Below are 22,186 nucleotides of genomic sequence, written 5' to 3'. Positions count from 1 at the left end.
TTCAAAACCAAAGCTTTGTACTGGTCTGTCGCTTTAGAACAGGAAAAAATGATATGCAGAATACCGTTTCAAGACGGTGTCATGGTTTTGAAGCTTGCAGCAATGATGTCTGGTGCTCAGCAAAAGAAAGTTGTGGTCCAGTAGCAATAGCAGCAGAACTGCTGGTACTTTCATTGCTCATTTAGCACGAGTCTTCATTTGCAGGGAAGCTGCTGGAGGATGAACTAAAGGAAATATCTACTGAGGTATTACTTCTCTGGCTGCAGAGTAACACAGAGGCAGCAGGTAAAATACTGTTTCTTAGACTACTGGACATCCAAAAGCTGAGCGGCTGATTACTAGGCAGACCCTAACATTGCCAACAAAGCCAGTGGTTGAAGAGGCGTGGCCCACTGCCCAGTTGTATGTATGCTGTACTGAAGAGCTGAACTAATATGTGAATGCCACTCTGTCTGATGATTAAATGAAGTGGACTTACCCAAAACCCATTTTTTCTAAGCAAGATTATGTTTTCATTTTAGAAAGACTGAGGCTCGAGAAAAAGCTACAATAATCTTTTAGTCAGACCTAAAATGCACAGAAATATTTAGAACACAGGGGGCAGGAGAACAGGTGCTCCTCTGATCACACGCATAAGACATACAGCACTGGCCAAGAGCATCACAATCTCCCCTGAAAGACATAAAACAGATGTGATACTGCAGAACCAGTGCAAATTTCCTTTAAAGAAACGGAACAAGTGTGGTTTTGCAGTGCCAAACAGTGCGAGCTACCTTCAAAGAGATGGAACCAGTGTGGAACTGCAGGGCCAGCCAGTGCACGCTTCCTTCAAAGACCTGGAACAAGTGTGGAGCTGCAGGGCAAGCTTCATTCAAAGACCTGGAACACGTGTGGAGCTGCAGGGCCAGCCAGTGCAAGCTTCCTTCAAAGACCTGGAACAAGTGTGGAGCTGCAGGGCCAGCCAGTGCAAGCTTCCTTCAAAGACCTGGAACACGTGTGGAGCTGCAGGGCCAGCCAGTGCAAGCTTCCTTCAAAGACCTGGAACAAGTGTGGAGCTGCAGGGCCAGCCAGTGCAAGCTTCCTTCAAAGACCTGGAACAAGTGTGGAGCTGCAGGGCCAGCCAGTGCAAGCTTCATTCAAAGACCTGGAACAAGTGTGGAGCTGCAGGGCCAGCCAGTGCAAGCTTCCTTCAAAGTCCTGGAACAAGTGTGGAGCTGCAGGGCCAGCCAGTGCAAGCTTCCTTCAAAGACCTGGAACAAGTGTGGAACTGTTTTTCGTCTCCCTTTGCCCCGGTCCATCGCGGCTCCTCTGCCGTTGCGTGGAGGGCTTGTCTCCTACCGCGGCTCTTCGTGCCGGTCCGGTGGAGTTTGGGCGCCATATTGAGAGGAGCCTGAAGGGCTGAAGGACCGGAGTTAGCGGTCCAGTCGCCCAGGCTCTCTCGCATAAAGCGATCCTCTGTTGCTGGCCTACTGTGGATACCGGGTGAGTGGCAGTAGCCTGGCTCCACTGGGAAAGGCAGCACGCACAGGAGTGACATCTGCAGTCATATGTTTAATCTATTTTTACATTGCAGGCTATTTCTTCTAAGGCCGACATTTTATTTGTTTATTCACTTAGTTGGCAGCCTATTTTCACTGTTAGCGGCGTCATGCAGAGTTAAGTGCAGGCGCTAGCGCGTAATTTTAAATACAAAGCAGTTTGTTTCTCACTGTTGGAGTTTGGGCACCATATTGAGAGGAGCCTGAAGGGCTGAAGGACCGGAGTTAGCGGTCCAGTCGCCCAGGCTCTCTCGCATAAAGCTGAATGTGTCTACGGGAGCGCAGCGGACGAGCGCAGCGGGCGCGACGATGGCGCGCCGGAGGTGCGCCAGAGGTAAGCCCGTCTGCGCCCATCCGGCGCGCCCGGGACCCGGGGCCTGTCCCCCTGGCCAACTTATTAAATACTCCGCCCTGGACTTAATGACTCTTAAACCTCCACTGAGCCATCCACTGCCTCTATCATCAGTCACGCTAAAACGCATTCAATTCTTGGGCATTCTTAAACCTCTTCCATTGATTGCTCATCCCAAACATAATACTCCCATACGTCCGGACAGTGGCCCCTTCCATAATGCAACGCACGACTTGCGTTGTATTTACTTAAACACTAGGTCACTGATTAAAAACCAAGTGGATATCTTTCTTCTACTGACCCAGGAGAAGCCGGATATCCTTCTGCTGACTGAAACCTGGATCACCCCCAACTCTTTACCAGATATCCTTGCCTCTCTCCCTTCGGAGTATTACATTCTCACAGCTAACCGCACCCCTGGGAAAACAGGGGGCGGAGTGGCGGCCATCATCCTTAAGACCTATCAGTTCCGAGAACTGTCCCCTCTAGTTCTCCCAGGTACTGAGAATTTAGTTATTAAGGGGCTCTGATACTAGTACTAATTTACCGCCCACCTCAACACATGGCTAACTTCCCCTCACTCCTAATAGAACAGTTGGCTTCGTATGTCGTCAACTACTCTAAAACTATTCTAATAGGAGACCTAAACTTTTGGTTCGACAATGTGGGAGAAGACCCCCAGGCTGCAGAGCTTAAGGACCTACTGGAGGATCTGAATCTGACCCAGCATATTCATCTTCCCACCCACCAGAAAGGTCACAGCCTCGATCAAATTTGGGCACATAACTTACCTATTCCCACACTTTCCATTTCCCCCTGCATCTGGTCAGACCACTATTTTATCCATTTTTCACTCAGAATGGGAGGGATGACCAAAACCAGGCCACCAGTGGCCAAAGAGTTTCGTAAATGGAAGTCCTTGGACCTTCCTGGTTTTTTAAAGACCCTGACTACTACCCTTCCTTCCTTGGGCGAGGATGCAGAATCTAGTGAAGGGGTGCTCTCAAACTGGCTACTTCAAGCAGCCGACCTTCATGCCCCCGTGGTGAGTCTTCCAAATCTACGAGGGAATGATGCCCACAAATGGTTTTCCCCTGAACTAAAATTACTTAAATTGGGGATTAGACAAAAGGAAAGGAAGTGGAGAGCTAACTACTTGTCACAAGATAGAGAAATATATTGTTCGGCAAGGAAACTCTATCAAAAAACCTTGCATCAACATAAGACCAACTACTTCTCTGCAAAAATTAAGAACTCTACGAATAGGTCCAAAGATATTTTTAACATCGTAAATGAGCTCTGTGATGACAATCGAACCGCCCCGTCAATAGCACCCACGCAAAAACTTTGTGATTCCCTGAACGAGTTCTTTTTTGAGAAAATCGTGACCATCAAACAGAGTATCACTAGTTCCCCCACCCCACTACCTCTGGCCGACACTTCTTACAACTCCTCTACGCTTTATGTATTTCCCCCCATCGACTCCAAAACACTTTCTGAACTGATGGCACGTGTTAAGTCAGGCTCACCAGATGACATTTGTCCACCCTACATCATTAAGGAGATAGCACAGGCTATCCCCCAAAGCATTCTCCCGCTCTTAAATAAATCTCTTGAACAAGGCATGGTACCTGATAGTTTTAAGCAAGCACTGTTGATCCCTTTGATCAAGAAACCTGGCCTGGATCTTCATGATCCCTCAAGTTACAGGCCGATCTCCTTGTTGCCTTTTTTGTCGAAAATCCTAGAAGCACATGTCTCCAACTGTCTATCCAATTTTATCGAAAGTACAGAATATCTAGAACCCAATCAGGCAGGGTTTCGTCCCTGTCATTCTACAGAGACAGTGATTTTGGCAGTTCAGAATACCTTGCGTTGCAACGCAGACAGGGACGTCCACCAGGCACTGGTACTCCTGGATTTGTCGGCTGCGTTCGACACGGTTGACTATGCCATCTTGGTCAACCGTGTCGAACAGGCCGGCCTCAGGGGGCCTGCCTTGTGCTGGCTGAAGTCCTTAATCTCCAACCGCACTCAAGCTGTGAGATTGGGAACATTCACAGCCCCCAAGAGAAAGCCCATCTGCGGAGTGCCTCAGGGATCGTCTCTGTCTCCACTTTTATTTAATTTGTATCTGCGCCCCTTACTTTACTCTTTGAAAAATTATAAGGTCACTATTTTTAACTACGCAGACGATCTGCAACTGGTGTTTCCTCTGAATTCCCCTGATGCCGTGTCAGAATTTCAACAGGTCATGTGCCACATCCAGAGATGGATGAATCTAAACCACTTGAAACTTAACCCAGGCAAGACAGAGTTGGTCTTGCCTGGGAAAAGTGAAATTAGCTGGGGGCCTCATTTCTGGCCTCCTGACCTGGGTGCCCCCCCGACTAAATCCAACACTGTCAAGAGTCTAGGGGTTACTCTTAGCAACAATTTATCTCTTAAAGCCCAGATTGGAACGGTTGTATCTTCTAGTTTTTTCCAACTGCGGAAGATTAAGAAAATTTCTCATCTGTTGACCCACTCTGCCCTCATTCAAGCAGTCATTGCCCTAGTCTTGTCCCGCCTAGATTATTCTAACAGTCTGTATCTAGGACTCCCAGCTGGGCAATTGAAAAGATTACAGTATGTTCAAAATCAGGCAGCTAGGCTTATCTATAATCTACCCAAATGGCAATCTATCAGGTCAGGACTAGCTAACCTTCACTGGTTACCAATATTTACGAATATTCTCGAGGCCAGAGCTGATGATCCTAAACCCATGGCCTGGACGGACCACTCGCTAGTAACCTTCTCCATCCCAAATAACTCTCCCACCATAAAAAAGTCTCCCACTTCCTGCCTAAAACGACCCTGGCACAAACTCCAACAATGTGACCTAGCAGCCAGCTTAGGGGGACCTAACCTGGAGGATATAGATGACATTGAAAAATCATATATGTCCTTCCAGGACTGGATTACCAAGGGACTGGACGCCATCATACCAGCGAAGTGGACCAAAGGGCGTAACACCCCTTCCAATCCCTGGTACAATGAGAACCTCAAAACAATGAGGAAAGCCTGTAAAAAAACGGAACGACAATGGAGGAAGGAATACAAGCAGGAGGACAAAAACGCATATTTGACCACTCTCAGAACGTATCACAAGGCAATCCGGGTAGCCCGCGCTGCCTTCTACGCTACTGAGATAAAAGCAAGCCCAAACCCCACGAAAACTATCTTCCAAATCGTACAAAAACTACAAAACGGAGACAAGCCGGCTTCTCACATTACCTCCACGCAGCAATGTGAAGATCTAGCCACCTTCTTCACGGAAAAAGTGAAGAAAATTTACAACGCCTTCACCCAGGATAGTCCAGAGGACATCAACCCTCCTAATGTCAGCCTCGGAGACTCCAGACTCACAAGCATACCCGCCATCTCCGGTGAAGAACTCTCCAAACTTTGTAGGAAGGTGAAATCTGGCGCACCCACAGATCCGATGAGGCCAATTCATTTTCTGGGAGCCTTGGAATTCTTCCTCCCATCCTTGACCTCACTCCTTAATCTTTCATTTGCCACAGCTACGGTCCCCACCTGCTGGAAACAGGCTTGGGTTACACCGATTATAAAAAAACCCTCCCTAGACCCCTCTAAACCTGAGAACTACCGGCCCGTTTCACTGCTCCCATGGGTCGCGAAACTAGCGGAAGCTCACGCGAACAAAATTCTCAGTGAACACATGGCGAAAAACAACATCCTGGACCCCTCCCAGCACGGGTTCAGGCCGGGCCATAGCACGGAATCCGCGCTCCTAACCTCCACAGAAAGCTTACGGGAAATTATGGACACCGGCAAAAGTGCCGCGCTAATACTGCTCGATCTCAGCGCGGCCTTTGACACGGTCTCTCATGCCATCCTACTGAAACGCCTTGAAAATATAGGTATCGTAGACTCGGCACTTCAATGGTTCAGATCATTTCTAACCAACAGATCATTCAGGATATCTGCCCCTCCGTTTATCTCCCAACCCCAAGACATAGGACAAGGAGTTCCACAGGGCTCTGCCCTCAGTCCCTCCTTGTTTAACCTATATATGCAACCCTTGGCGGAGGTTGCCAAGAAATGGGGCCTCACAATGGTGTCGTACGCCGACGACACCCAGTTGGTCATCAGCCTCAACTAGGCCCCCTCTCCCGATGCCACTAGATTCAGGGATGGTCTGACTGCCGTTGCTAAGTGGATGACAGCTAATTGCCTCCAACTCAACGGTGGCAAAACCGAGGTGCTGATAATGGGGAAAAATAGTAACAACTGGAATGACCTCTGGTGGCCCCAATCACTGGGCCCAGCACCCCCCCCAAAGACTCTAGCTAAAAACCTGGGAGTGTGGCTGGACTCTGCTCTTAGCTTCCAGTCGCACACAAAAAAAGTTGCCGCAACCTGCATTGGCTTACTGAGAAGCCTCAACCCCATCTTAGGCTATTTTGACTCCAAAACACGACAACTTGTCGTACAATCTACCATCCTGTCCAGGTTGGACTACGCGAGTGTCTTGCTGTTAGGAGCAAATAAAACTGAAGTAAAGAGACTCCAACGGATCCAAAATTCGGCGGCAAGGGCAATAGTAGGTCTCCCAAGAAGGTGCTCGGCGAGAGCGACCATTCACAGACTACATTGGTTACCCATTGAAGCCCGCATCCAGTTCAAGGCCCTCATATTCGCCTTTAAAATCATGAAGAATGAAGGTCCGGAGCTCCTCCGTTCGCTGTTGACCCCCTACAATCCCAAACGTAATCTCAGGTCCATGGGGCAACACCTAGCAATGGTACCCCACACAAAGTTCTGCCGCATCGGAGGGCGCTCCTTCAAACTATTGGGGGCCAAATTATGGAACTCCCTTCCCCTCCACATCCGATGCATCGACAATGTTCTAGCATTCCGCAGAGCGACCAAAACCTATCTCTTTCCCTCCCTTTAGGTCCCTCTTTTCGTTTCAGTTGGTTGTGTTAGGGTTCCAGCGCCGGGACGCCCCGTTGCTGGGGCAGCTGTTTGCGCTTTACAAAACTGATAACATAACATAACATAACATAACATAACATAGGTCAGAGAGCTATATTTAAAACCGGTTGCATTATATTCAAGGCTTTACAAGGGAAAGCCCCAAATTTATGATCAACCTGGTGTGTAAATATACCCCTGCACGCAATCTTAGATCTGCTCACAAAGATCTCTTAACTATCCCCTTAGTTAGGAGGAAGCGTCAAGGTGGTAGCTCTTTTCAGTTCTTGGCCGCCTCTTTGTGGAACTCTCTGCCTTCCTCCTTGAGACAAAGCGATAGTCGCCTCAATTTTAGACACGCCTTTAAGACCTGGCTTTTCAGACAGGCATATCCTTAGATTAGTTTTCTGACTTTCATGTTGTTGTGTTGTTGTGTTGCTGTTCCCAAAAGTTTCGATGGCGCCATGAAGCCCACGGGCGTACGTGCGCTGTATAAATTAAATTTAACATAACATAACATAACAGCTGCAGGGCCAGCCAGTGCAAGCTTCCTTCAAAGACCTGGAACAAGTGTGGAGCTGCAGGGCCAGCCAGTGCAAGCTTCCTTCAAAGACCTGGAACAAGTGTGGAGCTGCAGGACCAGTGCAAAATTCCTTCAAAGACCTGGAACAAGTGTGGAGCTGCAGGGCCAGCCAGTGCAAGCGTCCTTCAAAGACCTGGAACAAGTGTGGAGCTGCAGGGCCAGCCAGTGCAAGCTTCCTTCAAAGACCTGGAACAAGTGTGGAGCTGCAGGGCCAGCCAGTGCAAGCTTCCTTCAAAGACCTGGAACAAGTGTGGAGCTGCAGGGCCAGTGAAAATTTCCTTTAAAGACACGGAACAAGTGTTGTTTTGCAGTGCCAACCAGTACGAGCTTCCTTCAAAGAGATGGAACCAGTGTGGAACTGCGGGGCCAGACAGTGCAGGCTTTCTTCAAAGACATGGAACACGTGTGCTATTCCAGGCCTGCTGCAAGCTTCCTTCAAAGACATGAAACAAGTGTGGTATTCCTGGCCTACTGCAAGCTTCCTTCAAAGACATGGAACAAGTGTGCTATTCCAGGCCTACTGCAAGCTTCCCTCAAAGACATGGAACAAGTGTGCTATTCCAGGCCCACTGCAAGCTTCATTCAAAGACATAAAATAAGTGTGGTATTCTTGGTCTACAGCAAGCTTCATTCAAAGACGTGGAACAAGTGTGGTATTCCCGGCCTACTGCAAGCTTCCTTCAAAGACACGGAACAAGTGTGGTATTCCTGGCCTACTGCAAGCTTCCTTCAAAGACACAGAACAAGTGTGGTATTCCCGGCCTACTGCAAGCTTCATTCAAAGACATGGAACAAGTGTGGTATTCCTGGCCTACTGCAAGCTTCCTTCAAAGACACAGAACAAGTGTGGTATTCCTGGCCTACTGCAAGCTTCCTTCAAAGACATGAAACAAGTGTGGTATTCCTGGCCTACTGCAAGCTTCCTTCAAAGACATGGAACAAGTGTGCTATTCCAGGCCTACTGCAAGCTTCCTTCAAAGACATGGAACAAGTGTGCTATTCCAGGCCTACTGCAAGCTTCATTCAAAGACATAAAATAAGTGTGGTATTCTTGGTCTACAGCAAGCTTCATTCAAAGACGTGGAACAAGTGTGGTATTCCCGGCCTACTGCAAGCTTCCTTCAAAGACACGGAACAAGTGTGGTATTCCTGGCCTACTGCTAGCTTCCTTCAAAGACACAGAACAAGTGTGGTATTCCCGGCCTACTGCAAGCTTCATTCAAAGACATGGAACAAGTGTGGTATTCCTGGCCTACTGCAAGCTTCCTTCAAAGACACAGAACAAGTGTGGTATTCCTGGCCTACTGCAAGCTTCCTTCAAAGACATGAAACAAGTGTGGTATTCCCGGCCTACTGCAAGCTTCCTTCAAATACATGAAACAAGAGTGGTATTCCTGGCCTACTGCAAGCTTCATTCAAAGACATGAAACAAGTGTGGTATTCCCGGCCTACTGCAAGCTTCCTTCAAATACATGAAACAAGCATGGCACTTGGCAGCACCATTTAGTGGTTCCCTTAGTTACGACCAGGCAGCATTTCAGATTTGGTACAAGTGTAATGAACAGCACTTGAGTGTGTGAGTGCAAGCTCTACTCACACGCACAGCAAGATTTACACACACAAAACAAATACAGCAGTATACATGGCTCACTCATTCCCATGGAACACATGCAGATCTGTTCAGAAACAATGCAAGCTTCCCTTGTATGGACAGCATCTACAGAAGCACACACAATGGGCCGCATTTGACAGCAGTGTAAGTTCCCCGTACTCGCAGCACAGGTACAAGATGGTAATCAGCAATGCAAGCTAGGATATCATCACATACAACACAGGTGCCGCACTGGCAGCAGCTATTAGCTTATTTCAGTTAACAGAATACCCAGATATAGTATAGAGGGCCTTAGAGCCAGGGAAGGCTCTAGCCTGATGCTAGACTCTGCTTCAGCACAAGGTCCTTGAGCCCAAAATGAGCCGTGCTTTCTTGTGGCTTCTACCTGCAACCCACACTCTAACCTTCTGAACCAAGAATGAATGGTAAAGGCCTAAACTTTCATGTCAGACAGGAATGAGAAAGGGATACCGATCTAGTGGCTGAATTACACTTGACCAAATTGTGTGTTCCTAGACAATTATTTTACTTTATTATGTCTTCGATTTTTGTATTATTCTATATAATAAAAAGCTTGAAAGATGTGAGGTTGTGTGCTGTACTAAAATCTCTCTTGTATTTGATTTAATCGACTATAATGTTGCTCCATGTAAAATAAGGATATAGCCCCAATGTTCCCATGACTGAGCTTGTGCCTGGGCTCCCAGAGCCAAGATGGGTTCTTTGAGCCAGAATAGACCTTTAACTCAGCTCTCCCTATTAATTTGTTGTCTCTCCTACCTCTACTACAGTACTGGGTTTAACAGGTACTGCGCTCTCCCTCTCTCAGTATCTCACTCTAGAGAGCAACATCTTCTTTTCTGAGATTCCAGCCGGTTTCTACAAGTGTCAGAGGGATAACCAACCTTCTTCTGGTTTAATAAGGAATAATTGGGCATTAGTGACCCCAAGAAGTTGTTTAAGTTACTTGTGCATTTTTTGCATACATTGAAACAACTAACACTCAAGTTCTTCACTTCTGCATTTCCAGCATTCTGTACTAAGTACGTGTCAATGTATTTTACTAAGTCCAGTTGTCCGCCCTCCACGCATCAGGCTGAATGCTGTGGTTACTGTGACTGTCTTGTCTTCAGAAGCCACCCAGCAACATGGGCATCACTTCTTCTTTGACCTGTGAGCATGCCCCCTCTCTGCCATTCAGTGCACATGCAATGAGACCCTCACGGTGCCTGCTGCAGGTGCTTCAGTAGATTCTGCTGCTGGGAGCTGACTGCTGCTGCTGAGGGAATCAGGCGGAACTAACCGAAAGCTCTCAGTGTTGGAAGAGTTCCTGTGACTCTAGTAGGCAGTGGTACTGGAACAATTTTGAGACTGGTGATGCTACCTTTCTTGTTACATCACTGAACTCATAGGGATTCTGAAACATCCAAGCATCACACAAAGACGAATCTTGCACAGGAGCCACACCCATTCAGCAGGAGAATGGCAAGGGTGTAATGTGGAGCTGGTATTGCATTTAGGAACACACAGTCGCAAAACTATTACCAAAGCATGGTGTGTTACCGTTATAGGGAGGCATCACATTTTCCAATGGAATGACCACCACATTTGCACAGACATACAATTTTATTGATAAAACTATATTGCGCACAAACAATAACGTGTGGAAATTGTGTTGCAGCGAATATTTGTCATTTGCACATCACCAATTTTGATTTGTTTTGACCTTATTAAATTCTTAGTTTCCATCACACTTCAGAATTAGAAAAAAAGTGTTTCATTTGTGCTTTACTGTTACTTTAGTTTAAAATATTTCTACAGGTAATTTATAGGTGTTTGCAGTTTTTTGTGTTGGAAGAAAATCCTACCACCTGTCCTTTATACCAAGATTTCCTTGTGGTTCACTTTACAAAATCCTCACTCTTTGCAGTAAGAGAAAGAAAAGTGAACACCAGTCTCCGTGACAATAGCCTGAGCAGCACTTTATCAGAAGACTAGACTGACATTGGCCTTTGTCTTTAGCACTGCAGAGGTGGCAAGATAAAAACAGAATGTAAAGTCCTCTTTCATGCTCGTTCACCTCGAGGACTCCAGCATGGCTATTTAGGCGCCTTCTCAGACCTCAAGGCGCTCTTGCAGTTGGGCCACCTGACACCCCGGTGCACTGCACCAGTTGCACACAGTGTCTATGCTTTGACTTTGTGCATTTCAGGCACTCGAAGGGTATCTTTCTCCTTTGTTCATTTCGAAGGGTAATGCTTTAGTTTTAATTCTTAGCAGAAGAGGTTAGAGGCAGGAGCCACATGAAAGCTCGGCTCGTTTTGGGCCCGAGGGTCCTGGTGGATCTCGAGCTGAGTTTGACCAATGACTGATTAATGTGGAATAGCCTGGAAACAGAGGCCTGGGGGGTCATGTACTGTAGTTACTAAAGACATGATTCCTCGGTACATAGATTGGTTTCTAGTAAACACCCAAGTCCTCATTTCGAACCCCAAAAGAAGAGTCTTGCATTGCCCTCTATCCACCTTGATAGGATTGAAGGCCCTCACTGAAGCCGCCTGGAATCAAGCCAGGAGACATCTTCACCGCTGCACTGACTCATATTCGGTGAACCACCGCAATAAATGAAGGTTTTATGAAACCTTGAACGGGCAGGTCTTTTATGAAACTCTTCTGCCCCTTTACCACAACTTTTGTGCAGGTGAATATTCAAGCAGACCTCACATAAAGGAATGCCAGTTATGAAATAACTCTCACTACATGTCGACGTCACTTCCCGTGCTGATGGAGAGGCGCTGTAAACGCGATGCACTGGCTGAAAGGAGTCGGACAGCTGTTCGGGGCTTAACACCATGGAGCTGAAACCCCACTATACACTAATTCAGCTGTTGACAAACACAGGCAGGCAGGGGCCTCCTTGACATGACCTTGGCCCACTTCCGGCTCCCACAGCCTGGACTCGTAGGCTCTCTGCCAGATGAGGTTCTAATCACAGTTGTACGGACCCATCTGCCTGCCTGGCTCCTGATTTCATCAGTTCTGTTCATTCAAGTGTGTTTTCCGGCTCGAGACCCGCTGAGCCACGAGTCTCCCGAGTGGTGACAAAGAATGATTTCTGCTGGAGACGTGGGGCCACATACCATGTGTACCTCCTTTTATCAAGGAAGACAACTGTCCCACTCGCCATGCCACGAGTCGCTGGTAGCACTCAATTCCACTTATGGGGTTCAGGCCCCTCACTGTAGCCCTAGAGGGTAAAATCCTTTGTGGCCCTCGTTGCTCTGTGCAGCCTCTAGGAATGTGGAGTATTATGTGGCATGGGGGTTAACCCTCACCATGTAATACTATCACAATACCCCAAAGATGTTCCTTGGATTCACACTAATAAATCCTTAGCTCAGTCCTGGTAGTGTGGCAAAGAGCAGCCAGGCTTTACTAGAGGAACGTATTAAGCATTTCAGAGTACCAACATGGACGATAAGCAATTGACATGACTCAAGAGAAATACAACAATTATTTATAAAAATAGAGTGTCTTTTTATCTTAATTTAGACACCAAAATGAACAGAATAGATACATATAACAGGAGTTATAGAATGTTAAAACAATATAAAATCAGTGCAAAATTATAGAGTGAAACTTTATCATTGTGGTCAATGGGAAAAAAATACTAGTGATAATTAGTCACTTGCAGGTGTAGTTGCATGTGACCCTTTCAGGGTAAAGGTGATGCGGTCCCAGGAGTCCTGGTGCAGAGTTGTCCGAGCTGTCCCTGGTGCTGAACGGGAGCCACGGGAGAGCTGCTTATACCGCTGAAACTGTGTTACAGGGGGAAAAGATGCAAAAACATAACAACGGGGTGGTTGCTGACATCGGTCTAAGATCAAACGGAGTTCCCTCTAAGTACAGCGTTGAGTAAAGGGGTCAGTTGCCGGACAGGTGACCAACAAGCCGTAGCAGCGATAAGTAGAGCAGAAAGTAACTTCGACGTCTAGTGGTCCCAGAGAACATGATAGCTGCCTGTAACTTTGTGGAAGGCAAGACTACAATTCCCACAATGCACTAAACCATCTGGATTTGGGCGATCCCTTGGAGGGCCTGATGACCATCGATTCTTCGGATACGGAAAGTTGTTTTACCTGCAGTTTTCAGGGGACTAGTGCCACTACTCCAGGGGAGTCTAAGCGTGCTTAGGGCTTCCACAAGGGTCCATCTGTCTGGAGGAACCCAGAGATAACCTAGGATGAATATCGATTAGTCCGTGCCAGGAGCGTTGCAACAGGTGCAGGTTACCCCTCTTTTGCTTTGTGCAAATCCTGTTGTCGCTGACTCTGGTCTCTTCTTTGGTCGTATTTGATGCAGGTTGTTCAGGACTGAGGTTCTGGTGTCAGGGGTTTCTCCTTAATACTATTTTTAGGGGAATTAGGGGTGTGGGCGCAAGTAGCTAATGGACTGCTAACTAGTTTGCCCATGAGGTGACCACATACGGGGGTGTGGGTCACCATTTCTACCTAGAACCCTCTGTTCTGCCACTACTAAAGATGGCAGAAATCTAATTTTAGTGTACAGACCAGGCCGCTCACCCTGGAGGCATGGCTAGCCTTCTGGGGGTGTACACCTCTTTGACTAACTAATTTCCTGCCTATCCGAATGCAAATGCAACTGGGGCAGCTGAGGCCTGTTTCCTCCTCGGGGAGTCAGCCTTGATACATTTAAGAGGAGATGCAGCCTGTGAAGCTCGTCGCCTTGATGTGTCACTTCACTAGCCTTTTTGGGAGGAGGGAGGTGTTACCACCTTCCTGCCCAAGCCTTTGTACCTGACTCCTGGGAGTGATCACACTGCATGTCAGGAGATCAGAATCCTGTTGGTGGCAGCAAACGCTATTTATTTGGGATTGAAGTGAGAAATTGTTTAAGGTCCTCATCTATGCGGTCCACTGAGTTCATGTCGGCACCCAAATTAGCTTGTGCCTCATGAAGTCTCTGCACTGAATTCATGCGCTCATCCTAGTGAATTCATGCACAATCTCCACTGAGCTCATAAATGCAGCCAAATCCGCTCTCTCAGGCACCAGCCGAGCTCATGTAGGCCACCTAAGGTGACCATGTAGGCACTGTATTGAGATTCTGCAGACACTCAGGCAATTGCCTGCAGAAGCCACCACAGCTATGGAGGAATTACACTGACCTACGGTGGTAACAAAGCATATATTCTGCTCTGACCCACCTGACCTACAGAAATCCAATGCCACAAGTTGATGTGCCTCTTCCAGTCAATCAATTGAGCTACTGATGGTACACAACAGAAGCTCTGCAGACACCAACCACCTTTGTAGGAACCTAACTGGACACATTTATGGCACCACAGTGAGCTACTGTAGGGAAATCGCTAAAATCCTGCAGTCACCCAAACGTGTGTAATCGAGTGAGTGTGTGAATGCGTGGTGCGTCTGGTGGAATGGGCTCATGAGAGCTCACTCGTACCTAATGAGGTTCATCAGTGACATATTTGTGATCCCTTCTGATATACTGGTGCTCCATCAGTGACGTGAAGTCTAAATTCTCCATGAGATGCTGGCATCGCTGTATAACAGTGGTCCATCCATGGTATATTGTGGGTATTCATCACCAAATGATGGCTAACCCTGCTGCCATGTAAATAATCAGAAGGGTAGGGAGGAGGAATACATGTCCATTTGTTTCCCCGAGTAGGTATCAAGGTAATCAAGTGGGTGAAATGGACACTTGTAACAATTCTAAACCATTGGTTAGAAAAACTATGGTATCCTCAAAAAACCCAATGTGTGCTGGTGTTGCGGTATATTTCTTTCATCCGCCCCTACATTGTGGTTTTCGGCAGTTATCATCGGATACCATAGAGAATGTGGGTGCCTGCCTCATCCAGAGGCTCCTCTGGTCTAGGTTGCAGTGTCCAGAGATGAAAAAAGAAACAGTGCAAAAAAAGGTGAAAAACTGGTAAAAATAAGATCAACACCTAAGAGGTTTTTTAATGTATTGGTGGAGATCTTATATTAAAATAAAGTGGGTACTTGTCCTAGATCGAGTTACTGGATCTAGAAGTGTGGATTTCCAAGAGGTGTCAACATGTTTCAGCCCCCTTCGGCTCAACGGAGTCTATGGGGCTTTCGTCAGGACAGGGTGGACAAACAAACATAGAGAATCTACTCACACTATTTGTGTGGTGTTCACGGGTTGATTATATGGTGGGTCAACATTAGCCACTCTAGTCTTATTAACCTAAAAGAGAAAATAGACACAAACATATTGTACAAGGATCAATATCCTACACTCTCACAATAATTAAGGAGCAGGGGTGGGCACCGTAGTAAGCTAAAGTCAGAACTACTTGGTGAATGCATATTAGCCAAGTTAACATGAGTACATAACACGGTGGAGTAAGACCTGGACAGGCAGAGAAAAGAGGGAGGCGAAAGTAAACAAATAATAGAAAAAAGGTACTGCGATGTTGTGGCAATGAGCAGGATGTGACTTAGTCATAGTTGTGAATTATCAACATCGCGTAAGATTTAATTCTGCGCTAGGACTTTAATGCCAAATTGTAAACACTATGCCAGAGTATTGAATTATTAACGCTAGCAGAAATTATTCCAAACTGGTTTGTGGAGAATAAATGAAAGGTATCTAGGTAGATGTTATTATAAAACCTAGCGTAAAGAGGCGCAGAATGGCGCCTGGACCCCTTTATGGTTTAAAGCAAGCAGCACAAATAAACGCTGGAAAGCAGTCACTCGAAAGGTCCTATTCAAGACTTACCCCGGTTTTCAGAGTCTTAAGCTTACTTCGGGGGGCCCAGAGCTGGAAAGAGAAGGTGAAGAGAGATGTGAATCTCCTTACCTCAAGGGAAGAGCGTACTTCCCTGACTAGTGAATGCCGCCATTACCCGCGTGTGTCGGAACCTTCGCCGCTTGTGCTGACTCTGCCCCCGGATGTGGAACTTGCATCGGGAGGAGCGTATTTAGCGGAGTTTTTTTGAAAGGACAACTTTATTGGCTCGAAATGAAAACAAACAGTTGTAATACTCGTTTCAAATATCGAGAGGCAGCAAACATCTGTGAAGAATAAACACAACCTGCATGTGTACGTTGTTAAAGGGGTATTATAAGTGACAGCTTGATGCGCTGTGAATGAAACAGCGGTTATGCTCAAAATCGATACCAAGATGCAGCCAAGTAGATATGGTGAACTGGTAGTGTTTTTATAGCTGCGTGAGGTGCGTTGACAGAGCATTGTCATGATGTATAAAGGTAACTCGATAAGTTGTCAGAGTGGTCATGACATAAGTGCTAGGGAGCAGGCAAAACTGAGATCAGGATTGTAGTTCTTAAAATCAGTACTGAATTAGTGGGCAGCAAACTGATGCCAGGGGACATTGTCATTCAGACCCGTGACATTTGTTTTCAAACGGTCCACCCACCTCTGTTCTTTTTCATACAGTTTTTTCTCTGCATTGGGGGTTCTTTCAGTGAGCATTTCAATGACGGTCCATCTGATGTCATTGCAAAAATGACCCGCCTCCACAAAATGGGCACACAGTTTAGTTGTTGTCTTTTTAAGCCGGATATTGCTCCGATGTTCCCCTATTCTGGTTTTTACTTTCCTGCATGTCATTCCTATATACAGTTTTTTGCAAGGACAACTGGCCATATATATTACACGGGAGGAGTTGCAGTTCGTGTGTTGTTTTTGAGTCCATACAAGAGTTTCTGACAGTTGTAATTGTTTAGAGTGAGTGGTGTATTGGCAGGCTGCACAGTTGCTGCATGGGTAATGGCCACTTACTGGTGACATGTTGATGCTTCTGGTTATCTCTTGAGTTTGTATATGTCGAGGTTGTGCATGAACCAACGTGTCTCGCAGGTTTTTTGTTCTTCTATTCGCGAAACGTGGTCTAGGCCAATTGAATTTCCCTGTATTTAGGATTTTCCAGTTTTTATTGACCAGTTTTTGAACCTCATAGGTAGATGGGCAATATGTAGTCACACAAGTCATGAGATCCGGTATGGGGTCCTTGGGGTATGTTTGAAGGAGACATTCTCTAGGTTGGTTATTCGCACGTTTCATGCATTTGCGGATGGTAGCTTGCGTGTAGTCTCTTTGTTTCAGCTTGGTGCATAGTTCCATTGCTTGTGTTTTGTAGTCATCTGTCTTAGTGCAGTTACGTTTCAAACGTAAAAACTGGCTATAGGGTAAGTTGTCCCTCAGCGGTTTCGGATGGTGACTTTTATAAGAAAGTAGACTGTTTTTAGCAGTGGGTTTGGTATATGTTTTTGTTTTCAAATGGTTATCTTCAACGAAGATCGTGAGGTCAAGAAAATCGATAGATGTATTGTTGGCCATGTGTGTAAATTTTAGCCATGGATCCCTCTCATTTAGCCACCTTAAAAAGAGTTCCAGATCGAGTTTAATGTCCCAGATGAGGAGGATGTCGTCAATGTACCTCTTCCAGTATAAAATACTGGAAGAGTACGGATTGACCTCATTAAGTACATGTTGTTGTTCAAAGTGGCTAACGTACAGTCCAGCCACCGAAGGGGCGAAGGCACTGCCCATCGAAGTTCCATGGTTTTGTAAATATAGAACTCCGTTCTATTCAAAGAAATTTTCTTTGAGTGCTAGCTGACAACACTGTAGGACAAAATGTCTCGGTGTATGGTGGTTCCACTCTTCATTGTAAAGGACATCTTCCAACATTTGGAGGGTGTCGCCTTGGGGTAGGCTGGTGTACAAAGAATCCACGTCGAGGCCTACTAGGAGCATTGTTTTTTGATCAAAGGGTATGTCCTTGATTTGTACCAGTAGGTCTCGTGTGTCTTTAAGATAGGTTGGTGTCTTCTGTACCAGAGGTTTCAAGAATTCATCTGCGAATTTAGACAGAGGTTCAAGCAAAGATCCTATACCCGCCACAATGGGGCGTCCTGGTGGAGGTAGTTTGTTTTTATGCGTTTTGGGTAAGGAGTAAAAGAAAGGGATTTTGGGTTCTTTAGTACATAGGTAATCAGCCTCCTTTCCTGTTATCCACCTGTTGGTTTCTGCCTCGTGGACCATTATGGAGATGGTATTCCGAAGTCTTTCAGTGGGATCCTCATCGATTTGTTTGTAGTACTTTGTGTCTGACAGGAGGGAAAGGCATTGTGAATTGTAACCCTCTTTACTCAGGATCACAATTCCTCCCCCCTTGTCCGCGGGTTTGATGACTATATTTTCATTTGATTCCAGAGTTTTTAAGGCCTGGCGTTCTTTATTGCTCAAATTTTGAAAATGGTGTTTCTTTTTTGTTGTTATTTCGTCTATGCCCTTGAGTAGTGCTTGCTCAAAAGTGTGAATTTCAGGTGGTATACTACCTGCTGGGGGGTTAAAGGTAGATTTTCTTCTTAGGTTCGTATCTCCTTCAGATGGCGGAGAAGGTTTGTCTGCGAAAAATGCCTTAAGTTTCAAAGTACGGCAGAATTCAGCTAGTTCACACTTGAGCTTAAAGTTGTCTACTGGTGGTGTAGGGACAAACCCTAGCCCTTTATCCAAGACTTTCTTTTGGTCTTCTGTTAAGTCTATGTTGGCAATATTGATTATTAACGAGTGTTTGTCTTGCTCGTGCCTGGTTGGGCAGATGACATACTCCTCGTTTGTACGTTCCTCTGCTGATCCTGCCAGACTATGGTTTTCTTTCTTCCTCTGGATTGATTTCGGCCCCTGCCTAAAAAAGGCGGTTGTTGTTGTTGTTGCATTTGTTGCCCTAGCTGTTGTTCATTACCCAGTTGTGGCATTTGTTGCATGCCGTAATTGTAAGGTGTCATCCATCCGCCGTATGGTGGCATGTAGGGTTGGAAGTGAGGCATATTCATGTTGGGATAGAAAGGTCTTTGCCATCGGTTTCCCCTCCTAAATCGTTGGAATCGATTGTTGAATCCCCCTCTTCTGGGGGTGTGGTCTTCAGAGCTGCTCACTGAGTTGTTCGAAGAGGCTTTCCCCAGGGATTCATTATCCGAGCCTTGGTCGTTGGAATTGTAATCCTCTCTAGTATAGGGATGCATTTTTTCTTGGCTGAACTTTTTTAGATCTTTGCTGAGTTTCAGTAATTTGCTCTGCATAATGAATTCTTGTGTTTCTTCCATTTCTTTGGTAAGTTCTTCCAATTTCTTTTTGTAGGTTAGTGGATTTATTCCCTTTTTAAGTTCATTTTCAAGAGTTTGGATTTCCACTAGCAATGCTTCCGAAAGTCTTTTTGCTGTCTTGATGATCAGCACCAGGTAGTCAAGGGTGCATTTCCAGGAGATGGAAGACCAGTCTTTACGGAAAGCCAAATCATGTAAGAAGATACGTGGGGCATTACTAACCCAAAGACCTCTAGGTGCTGTTTTTTGTCGGAGGTATTCGGTCATAATAATACCGTGGATTGCCGTCCGTATTTGTTCTCTCTTTTTCTCAGAGAGCGTGTCCCAATTATCTGTTTGTTCTAATGCTTCAGTAAGGTCTGTATTTTGAAGAAGAGATTGCCCTGCTAGAATTTCATCAATGTCACTCTCGCCAAAGCTCAATCCAACATTGCCCTCCATGGTTATGCTCCTAGGTGTAGATTGAAACAACGTGTAGTTCACTGTTTAGGAAAAAAGCTCCCGCAGCTGTCCGCTGCTTAATATGTAAATAATCAGAAGGGTAGGGAGGAGGAATACATGTCCATTTGTTTCCCCGAGTAGGTATCAAGGTAATCAAGTGGGTGAAATGGACACTCGTAACAATTCTAAACCATTGGTTAGAAAAACTATGGTATCCTCAAAAAACCCAATGTGTGCTGGTGTTGCGGTATATTTCTTTCATCCGCCCCTACATTGTGGTTTTCGGCAGTTATCATCGGATACCATAGAGAATGTGGGTGCCTGCCTCATCCAGAGGCTCCTCTGGTCTAGGTTGCAGTGTCCAGAGATGAAAAAAGAAACAGTGCAAAAAAAGGTGAAAAACTGGTAAAAATAAGATCAACACCTAAGAGGTTTTTTAATGTATTGGTGGAGATCTTATATTAAAATAAAGTGGGTACTTGTCCTAGATCGAGTTACTGGATCTAGAAGTATGGATTTCCAAGAGGTGTCGACATGTTTCAGCCCCCTTCGGCTCAACGGAGTCTATGGGGCTTTCGTCAGGACAGGGTGGACAAACAAACATAGAGAATCTACTCACACTATTTGTGTGGTGTTCAAGGGTTGATTATATGGTGGGTCAACATTAGCCACTCTAGTCTTATTAACCTAAAAGAGAAAATAGACACAAACATATTGTACAAGGATCAATATCCTACACTCTCACAATAATTAAGGAGCAGGGGTGGGCACCGTAGTAAGCTAAAGTCAGAACTACTTGGTGAATGCATATTAGCCAAGTTAACATGAGTACATAACACGGTGGAGTAAGACCTGGACAGGCAGAGAAAAGAGGGAGGCGAAAGTAAACAAATAATAGAAAAAAGGTACTGCGATGTTGTGGCAACGAGCAGGATGTGACTTAGTCATAGTTGTGAATTATCAACATCGCGTAAGATTTAATTCTGCGCTAGGACTTTAATGCCAAATTGTAAACACTATGCCAGAGTATTGAATTATTAACGCTAGCAGAAATTATTCCAAACTGGTTTGTGGAGAATAAATGAAAGGTATCTAGGTAGATGTTATTATAAAACCTAGCGTAAAGAGGTGCAGAATGGCGCCTGGACCCCTTTATGGTTTAAAGCAAGCAGCGCAAATAAACGCTGGAAAGCAGTCACTCGAAAGGTCCTATTCAAGACTTACCCCGGTTTTCAGAGTCTTAAGCTTCCTTCGGGGGGCCCAGAGCTGGAAAGAGAAGGTGAAGAGAGATGTGAATCTCCTTACCTCAAGGGAAGAGCGTACTTCCCTGACTAGTGAATGCCGCCATTACCCGCGTGTGTCGGAACCTTCGCCGCTTGTGCTGACTCTGCCCCCGGATGTGGAACTTGCATCGGGAGGAGCGTATTTAGCGGAGTTTTTTTGAAAGGACAACTTTATTGGCTCGAAATGAAAACAAACAGTTGTAATACTCGTTTCAAATATCGAGAGGCAGCAAACATCTGTGAAGAATAAACACAACCTGCATGTGTACGTTGTTAAAGGGGTATTATAAGTGACAGCTTGATGCGCTGTGAATGAAACAGCGGTTATGCTCAAAATCGATACCAAGATGCAGCCAAGTAGATATGGTGAACTGGTAGTGTTTTTATAGCTGCGTGAGGTGCGTTGACAGAGCATTGTCATGATGTATAAAGGTAACTCGATAAGTTGTCAGAGTGGTCATGACATAAGTGCTAGGGAGCAGGCAAAACTGAGATCAGGATTGTAGTTCTTAAAATCAGTACTGAATTAGTGGGCAGCAAACTGATGCCAGGGGACATTGTCATTCAGACCCGTGACATTTGTTTTCAAACGGTCCACCCACCTCTGTTCTTTTTCATACAGTTTTTTCTCTGCATTGGGGGTTCTTTCAGTGAGCATTTCAATGACGGTCCATCTGATGTCATTGCAAGAATGACCCGCCTCCACAAAATGGGCACACAGTTTAGTTGTTGTCTTTTTAAGCCGGATATTGCTCCGATGTTCCCCTATTCTGGTTTTTACTTTCCTGCATGTCATTCCTATATACAGTTTTTTGCAAGGACAACTGGCCATATATATTACACGGGAGGAGTTGCAGTTCGTGTGTTGTTTTTGAGTCCATACAAGAGTTTCTGACAGTTGTAATTGTTTAGAGTGAGTGGTGTATTGGCAGGCTGCACAGTTGCTGCATGGGTAATGGCCACTTACTGGTGACATGTTGATGCTTCTGGTTATCTCTTGAGTTTGTATATGTCGAGGTCGTGTATGAACCAACGTGTCTCGCAGGTTTTTTGTTCTTCTATTCGCGAAACGTGGTCTAGGCCAATTGAATTTCCCTGTATTTAGGATTTTCCAGTTTTTATTGACCAGTTTTTGAACCTCATAGGTAGATGGGCAATATGTAGTCACACAAGTCATGAGATCCGGTATGGGGTCCTTGGGGTATGTTTGAAGGAGACATTCTCTAGGTTGGTTATTCGCACG

Source organism: Lissotriton vulgaris, chromosome 8, assembly GCF_964263255.1.
Source record: "Lissotriton vulgaris chromosome 8, aLisVul1.2, whole genome shotgun sequence".
NCBI classification, from domain to species: domain Eukaryota; kingdom Metazoa; phylum Chordata; class Amphibia; order Caudata; family Salamandridae; genus Lissotriton; species Lissotriton vulgaris.
This window is presented reverse-complemented; position numbering follows the sequence as displayed.